The sequence below is a fragment of the Gobius niger genome (genome assembly GCF_951799975.1).
Source record: "Gobius niger genome assembly, chromosome: 13".
Classification (NCBI taxonomy): Eukaryota; Metazoa; Chordata; class Actinopteri; order Gobiiformes; family Gobiidae; genus Gobius; species Gobius niger.
In genome coordinates this window covers 10908545-10917563 of record NC_136864.1, presented here as the reverse complement: position 1 = coordinate 10917563, position 9019 = coordinate 10908545, and positions in this window count along the sequence as shown.

The following is a 9019-nucleotide window of genomic DNA, read 5'->3' as shown; positions in this document are numbered from 1 at the left end:
GGATCAATAGAGCTCAGAGCAATGCCAGTGAGCGCAGCAATAAGTGTAGTTATCAAATAATAAAGAAGGGCTCGAAGTCCCAATTTGCTGTACGCGTCCTTTTCCACAGAGGACATGCCTGACAGGTAAAAAGAACGTAACCCATTGCAAACTTTCATTGAATACCAAATGTCGCCCTAACCTGCAATTAGACTGGATACAATGAGTGGAAGCACCATCAGCTGCAACACTCGCATCAGCAGTTCTCCAGGACAACTCAGGTACTGAACTTCCTGGGCTGTCAGGCCACATGTCCGCAACCCAAACCCTAAGGAAACACCTAAACAAATACAGAGAGAAAAACAAATCATGGGAAAACAGTGAGAGTAGCATTGGAAGATAGCAATCGTACCTATAACCACTGCTGTCGCTGTCAGGAGAACAAAAGCATTACGTCTAAGAAAAGCCCAAACACAAAAACAATAACGAGGATCACTTTTATTTTCATCTCCATCGTCTTTGGAGTCTAAGGCCTTCATCTCAATGGATTCAGATTGTAAAGTCCCATTTGTTTGGTCATTTTAGGTATCCAGTTATCTGTTCAGTTGAGTCTTGCGAGGTTTTTCAGGACATTGTATTATTTGTCTAGTCAGGCCATTGCTGGGTTCAACATTAACTTGACTCAAACATTTACTGATATTGATTCGAAATCAAATGAGAATCTTCATAAATATTCCAGACATATTCAAATTATTAATACTAGGTGGGATACAGACAACTTATACATTAAAGTGCATATGACACATACATAGATACTATATAAATAATGGACGTCTCCTTTAATTGTAACTAACCCTGCGTTATCACAGGAGGAATATCTAGCTCTAGATAGTTCCAAAAAAAATGGGACCAGGCATTAAAGTTGTTTTTATCGTGACTAAAGTACAATGCTTTCCAATGGGGGACTAGCAGGGATATAGAGGTACTACAGCAATGGTGGCCCCTAGTGTCGTTGTCAAAAAATGGACACATTAGACACATTTTTATAGTTATTACACAATTATATTCAAGCTTTTGCTAAAAACTTTACCCAGCTTTCTATAGTATAGTGTTGACAGTTTCACTTCCTTATCGGACACTGACAGGAAGTGATAGCTAAGGGCAAACAATCCATTTTAAACTGCTGCTGTGCCAACCGTGTTACGTCAGTATGTTTGTTAAATGTGACATCACACATGAAAACCAAGCTACTTCCGGGTCCAAACGGTTGAGAGCTCCACTGATAAACACAACAAACAACTTTATCAGAATCTCCTGCTGAAATAACAACAGATGAAAGAAAACTGTTTTACACCTAAACAGAATAATATAGCTCACCATTTCTCCAGTCAAATGAAGATATTTTTATATTTAAAATAATAATAATAATAATGCATTTGTTTTATATAGCGATTTTCCAGACGCTCAAAGTCACTTTACAATTTTGTGCATTATTCATTATTCACCGCCACCAACCACTCACTCACACTACATTCGCCCAGGCTTCCTGGTGTTACAAAACGGTCTCCCATCCAAGTACTGGCCAGGCCCTTCCCTGCTTCGCTTCCGAGGTCTGACGGGATCGGGCAGAGCAAAGGCGGTATGACCACAAAAGAGAAAAGCCTTAAAAAAATTATTTGATCCTGTAATCGTAACATTTCTGTACAATCAGATGTTTCAGCTAAATCAGCTAAATTCCATAATAGTGAATACGACTAAAGCTCTGTTGGACCCGGAAGCAATGACATCATTACTTAACAAACGTATGGGAAATGCATGAGTCAAACCTTAGCCAAACTGTTATGGAACTCTATCTATGTCACTTCCTATCAGCTTAAAAATTCAAATAAAAATAACTTTTCTGCACAACATTTCTTCAAATTGCTGCTTCACTGAAACAAAATGGATCTTATATATATATCTATCTATCTATATATCTATTTATATATCTATCTAAAAAATATTTTTGTGTTGATTGAAAACCTGTTACAGCAAGTGTTAATATAATCAAAATTTAGTCAATGTGATGTATTTGCTCACTAAAAATAGAATAAAACTAAAGTAAAAGAAGTTAATGAGACTAAAACTAAAAGATAAAGAAAAATCTAAAAGATAATTTTGTTGATTAATGAAAACTAAATCAAAATGAAAAAAAGGGACTAAACATCAGAACTTACAGTCATTATTTAAAAGAGCTCCATATCTAAATGGAGGCACAAGTCAGTAAATATGTGAATACAATTATATAAAAGTAATGTTCACTAAATTGACCATAGAATCTGGCAACCCAATGTGTGGAGCTCACAAATCTTTCGGATTGATTAATTGTTTTGTTATTGTGGATAAATCAACTCAATTGTTCTTAGTAAAATTGATAACATTAGATTTGAACATGTTTATCAAGGAAAGGGTGATTTTTAGTAATAATTCTGAAAATGATCCTAGCTTAATGTGCAGGAAGAGTTATTGGTGATGAGTACAGAATATGAGCTCATTGACCACTTCATTATCATTGGCCTTAGCCCCAGGTCAAGTGCCTTAGTGCTGCGTGGGACACACGTCACGGTGGAAAAAGAAGTCTTAATACACCCGCTCTTAAGAAGGGAACAGGAAGGAGTGAAATGCAGTACAGTAGTAGATCAGATTAAGGATTTGTCCCTTGGGTCAGAGGTCTATGTGTCTCCTGGTCAGACAAGTCTGCCTTTCAATACATGACGCACATCCTGACCCTGTAACACAGAAAACTTAAGCATAATTCTGTCCGGGATTTACAATACGTGATCAGCAGCATTACTACAGTATACGACAAATCACCGCGTCACACCCGGTCTGAGAGCAACTTTCTGGATTTGGGCCATTCTGTGAGGAGCTTGCATGTTCTCCACGTGTCTGCGTAAGTTTCCTCCGTATACTCCAATTTCCCCTATCACTAAAACATGTACAATGTGGCCAGAATGAATGAGAAGGTGAGTGAGTGGTCGGAGGGGCCGATGACGCAGACTTGTAGCCTCGCTTCTGTCAGTCTACCCCAAGGGGCAGCTGGGGCTACAACAGAAGCTTACCACCACAGAGGCGTGAATGAATAATGTCTATAGTGTGGCGCTTTAAGAAACTTGGAAACACGGGCTTGTAAAGTGCAATACAAGTGTAAGCCATTATTATTATCATCATTACTCTCATGCCTGCATCATGCAAAATAAAAATAGTTAGGCAATGCATAACTATTTTTATTTTGCATGTATTAGGCATGTAACTAGAGTTTTATTTGGGTCAACACTATTTGTATTTCCCTGTCTTCACTGGAGGTGGATGAAAGAACAAGAATAGTCAAATCTAAAGCACATGCCCAAGTCTGAAGCATCTGGTGTGAGGATACTCAAGGACACATCCTGATTAGAGTTGCAAATTATATTACACATAACTAAATAAATAAAAAGGCTAATGTTGATGCTTCAAACCCACTTCCAGAAAAGTAGATTGTTGGTTATAAGCCCTGGAAAACAACAACCTGAATTAAAGCTGCAAGCGGCAATACAGGCCCTCGCCCCATGCGACCGCCCCTGCTCTCTCTCACCCCAGGGGTGCAACGCTCGGGTTCTTTTACGTCGCCAGCCTCACTGTCCGTGTCGACAGTCATCCATAAGAGGTTTTTTCAGGTCATTATTCAAAATATGACATAGCTGTAATCAATGGTTTTGTTTCATGCGTAGACTGTGTGTACACTGTGCCAATGTCTGTGAGTTTGAATGCTGAGAAACGAGGGGAGAACAAAAGTCCCTTACCAGGACTTCATCCTGGCTCGGGCCTGTGATTTCAGCTATTATAAAACTGTCACTGCTGCTGCATTAAGCGGACAAATGCACTGAGTGTTCTCCATTATGGGTCAATGGTAAAGCTGCAGTGCAGGTGGAGAACTGTCACGAGTTGGTCTTGACTGTGAAAGTATAACCAGAGTCTCTCTCCCTGCAGCTGTCCTCTGTACTGTCAGATAGTGCACTGTCACTGATTTCTTTTTCGCCTTCAACCTCGTGTAATTAATGTCATTATACAGTGTCCACTATCAGTAGTAGCTCAGACCAATCCAGTTGCACCTAATGAATTGACTAACAGACTGTCTGCAGGCTGCCAATTATGAGGTAAGCTCTTTAAAGGTTTTACATCAGTGATTGTTATTGATACATTCTAATCAACCGCACTCACGAGGGCTCCTGGCCACCCTTTCTCTTTGTGCACAACTGGAATTTTAACACGTCTCCTCTATAGCTTTGATTTTCCTGGCTTTAGTGTGAAGTTATGGCCTTCCTCATGAAGATGGATAGTGAGCCTCACTGTTTTCTTGAGATAGAGGGGTCAACGTGGAAGCACAACAGGTTCATTTGTGAAATGCACATCTGAATCTAAAGGTATGTCCAGGAGGAGTTTTTGAAGTACCATAACAGAGGCATCGGGTGAGTATAAACGAGTATACTGTTCTTGAACATGTTGTAGTTATCTGTGCATGATAAATGATGTACAATGGATGATAAGTATGATGTGTACAACCACAAGGATGTCAATCTATCAGTGACAACATGTAAAATAGAATGGAAATGGTGTATCATGTAACATAATGTTCTTCACAAAAGTATACATCTCTTAAAAAGCTTAGTTTTCTTTGCATACTACAACACTGCAGTTACATAACATATGGCATCTTAGTTGCTATAATGAAGACAATTACACTTGATAACTTTAATACAATACAAAACAGTAAAGTAAGTGAAGTGGCACATCCACTAGAGGGGACGTAACAGTTTTACAATTTTGTTTCTGTTATTTGTTTGGGACATATTTGATACAAGACACATTGCTGCCAATAGTATTTTCTGAACAATAACCTTATAACCTCTAATGTGGAGAGTTCGGCGACATGCCATGTGGACCATCCATGGGCTAAAGAGATTAAAAGGTGCGTTGAGGTGTGGGTTTATTTCCCTGTGGCTCAAATTAGAAGGCGAAGTAGCTTACGGTCTGTAAATAATAACCACGCAGGCTTTTAAGCGCTCGCTCTTCCCCTTATTTCACCCTGTAATCTTTGGCCTCTTTTTGAAACAAATTGGCCTTTCCATTGTATTGACACTTCCATCAGAGTGCAAAGTCTGTTCACTAAGTGGCGAACGAGGGAAAATGTTTGCTGCAAAAATTGTAGATCGATTTGGGTAAAATGTTCAATGTTCATTTGCACCAACAATCAGCAGCCAATACAACAACACAATCACAAATGGATTAATGGATTTGAAAAAGAGATTCTACTTTTACTGGTGTTTATCACAAACCCCTTTGATTGTTTTAAGTGTGGGCATTATTACAGTCACTGTCTTTAGTGTAGTTGTTTTCTTTGTTACAGTCACGTCTCTGAAGCTGGCATAGTGTTTGAACAACATGATATACCACCGACACATGTATATATCATACAAGGGAGAGAGGCCTGTCACAGCAGTTACAGAGTATATGGCTTAAGTACCTTAATAATGTCAAGAACTTTATATCACTGTTCATATTGTGTTCCCTGTTTTAACATTATAACTAGAACAAATGCAGCAATCTTTAAATGAAGACCACTTAAAGTCATCATCAGCTTTGGTGTCTCTCCTTTAACCTTATTATACCGAGTCCGTCTGTTAGGCTTAAAGCCTCAAGCTTGTGTGTATATTGTACACACAGTACAGTACTTATTCTACTTGTTGTTAAACAAGATCAGCCATTCTCAAAGTCCGGGCCTCTCTGGGCCTCCCGATAATAAAATATTTACTCAGTTTTTTCATCATTATTTTACAGCTAAAATGACATTAACATTTTTTCAATGTAATTGTTTTGTAGTGCCTCTGAGGCCCCCACGGGACCCCAAACCCCACTTTGGGAACCAGTGTCCTACATAATTGTTTTCCACCCAATAACTCTGTAACAGACTCACGAACGTAATAACCTGTTCCAGCCATTTGCACTGCTCTATTACACTATGTTGCATGTCTCACATCTGCTGATAACACTTAAAGGGGCTTAAAGGAATAGGCCACCGTTTTTATATACTAAGATATGTTCTTACCTAACCTTAGTCGAGTTAATATATACCCGTCTGGTCTTTGTCCGTGCGCTCTGCCAGGCAAACGGAGCACATACGCAGCCTCTCCCACATGTCATATAGCTCCAAAAAAGCTCACGATAGAAGCTACCAAGCTCTTCCACGTGTTCCCTATTTAAATAAAGTTACGTGAAGTGTTTTCATGCGAAGTATATTTACACAGAAATGTAAAATGTCCATTTTATAAGCAGATAAAAAGGGGTACTACATTGTGAGGCGTAATGATACAGGAGCACAGCGTCCGTCACTTCCGTCAATAGAAGCTGCGTGACTTCTACAGAGCCTTTTACAACAAGCAGAAAATATATTTTCGGAAAGTGCTCCGCATTCTTACCTCATGGTAGAGATCCTGAGTCCTGTGTCGTCGTCCGGGGTGAGTTGGAAATCTGTGAAACATTACTAGACTATCTACTTTCTGCTTGTTATCACAGCCCGGCACGATGCACGTAAAAGGCATTGTTCACAAGTTATCGACGCTTCTTCAACTGTTCTCTGCTAGCTCTCTACAAGTCACGCAGCTTCTATTGACGGAAGTGAGCGGGGGAAGTCTTTAGGAGTTACTGCGCGGATGTTTTGCTCCTCGTATCATTACGCCTCACAATATTGTCCCCCTTTTTATCTGCTTATAAAATCGGCATGTTACATTTCTGTGTAAATATACTTTGCATGAAAACACTTCACGTAACTTTATTTAAATAGGGAACACGTGGAAGAGCCTGGTAGCTTCTATCGTGAGCTTTTTTGGAGCTATATGACATGTGGGAGAGGCTGCGTATGTGCTCCGTTTGCGTGACACAGCGCACGGAAAAAGACCAGACGGGAATATATTAACACGTCTAAGGTTAGGTAAGAACATATCTCAGTATGTAAAAATGGTGGCCTATTTCTTTAAAGGGGCGCTTGTAAGGATTCTAACGAAATCTGAACAAACCTCTGACTCATGCTTTGCTTACACGCTACACAACAAGAAGACCATGTCACTGAGATGAGCTGATAGACAAATGGTCCACACCATAATCATTCTGAACATAACGCAAAGTAACAGATCATATACAAACACATGGACACAAACAACTGACTCACTGATAGGCAGTCACCCTCTCTGCGTAGAGGAGTGCAAGACTAGGATAAAAGGGGACTGTCAACGGAGTTCTGGACTTCACTTCTTCTCTTTCTCTGAAGTCACCAGCTGGTTATACTGCTTTGTAACTAGGAACAATGGCAATAAAAGCCTTATCTTTGAGACAACTTCTATCTCCAGTGTATGCTTTGGCTATATCCAAAAAATGTTCTCGCGTGATACAAAAGAACCAGATCCTAACATGCTTTAAAGGGGCTAGACGCAAGTTAGCCATTTTATACTCACTACTGCCACCTCAGGTCATATGTGTAACTGCACCTTCTACATTACGCTCATGCATGACGGCAATTCGGTCCCGAAGTAACACCGTTTTTAGAGACCGTGCAGGATTTTAGAGGCAGTTGTGGGGAATAGGTTTGGGCTCATTCTACACATTAGGACATTGTTGGAATATGTAGGGGGAGGAAAATACTTAATTTTAACATTTTTAAACTCCGTACAGTCCCTTTAATGCACCTCACGTCTGTAAATACATTCACGCTGTTGTTCTGTGTCAATTGTTATTGTTGTTCCTTACTGTGTTTATTATTTTAATTTAGTTTATGCATGCCCTTATAGTTTTAAAGTTTTATGTTTTCATGTGGCACGATTGCACGGAAGAAAATTCCTAGTTTGTGAACCTGTTCACTGACAATGGCAACAAAGCCAGTTCCTCCGGGGAGGCAGCACACACAAAAAAAAAAAAGACTAGAAAAACGTCTGCAGCGAGGAACATACTGGATTGACACTTTGGGAGCACATGTCTGCCTGGTCTAAATGAAGAAACAAAATGACAAAATTATAAAATGACATTATGACTTAATTTGTGGGTGATCCTTATCTATGTGTACTCTTTGAATTGGATGTCATGATGTCGGTCATGTGTGATTTTATGATGATGCATGAACACTTATTTTGCCTCCAGTGTCCAGTCGTAGGTACATTTTGTCCTCATGCAACTCTTCTTATCTCTTCTCTCTGTCGATATAGTTACACCTGCCAGAACAACTTAGTATGTGAATTGTTATTGGTCACATGATCCTTTTAAATTTCACACCTGTAATAATGTACAACTCTGGGTCGAAACGCATAGGCTGGTCCAAGACTTAATAAAGGACTTTTACATTTATTCATAGACTCGAGTGCCTCGGATTCTGATTCTGAGGGCCGAGCAACTAGCGGACCAAACTGAGACTTTTACGTACAGATAAATACCGACTTCTTGACGTAGGTTAATAGAATAATTAATAATAGGGCTGGGCAATTGATCGAAATTTAATCTATATTACAATCTCTACTTTGGTCAATCTCAATAAGCATGAGGTTTACAGTCATTTCTTTGGCAGAAACACCACCTAGTTTTGGAGACAATGGAAGACTTTTGTGTGTTAAATGAAAGCTGGAGCATTTGCTGAATAGACCTGAGGTTTGTATAAAAGGTGTAATTTGTGTCTAAGTTCATGAATAGCTACAAGTTCTTTTTTTAAAGGGACTTTACAGAGTTTAAAAATGTCAAAAGTAAGTATTTTCCTCCCCCTACACGTTCCAACAATGTCCTAATGTGTAGAATGAGCCCAGACCTGTTCACCACAACTGCCTCTAAAATCCTGCATTGTCGCTCAAAAAGGTGTGAATTCGGGTCGAAGTGCCGTCCTGCTTAATATAGAAGATGCAGCTACACGTGTGACCTGAGGTGGCAGTAGTGAGTATAAAATGGCAAACTTGCATCTAGCCCCTTTAAATGGAAAAAAAAAATTAAA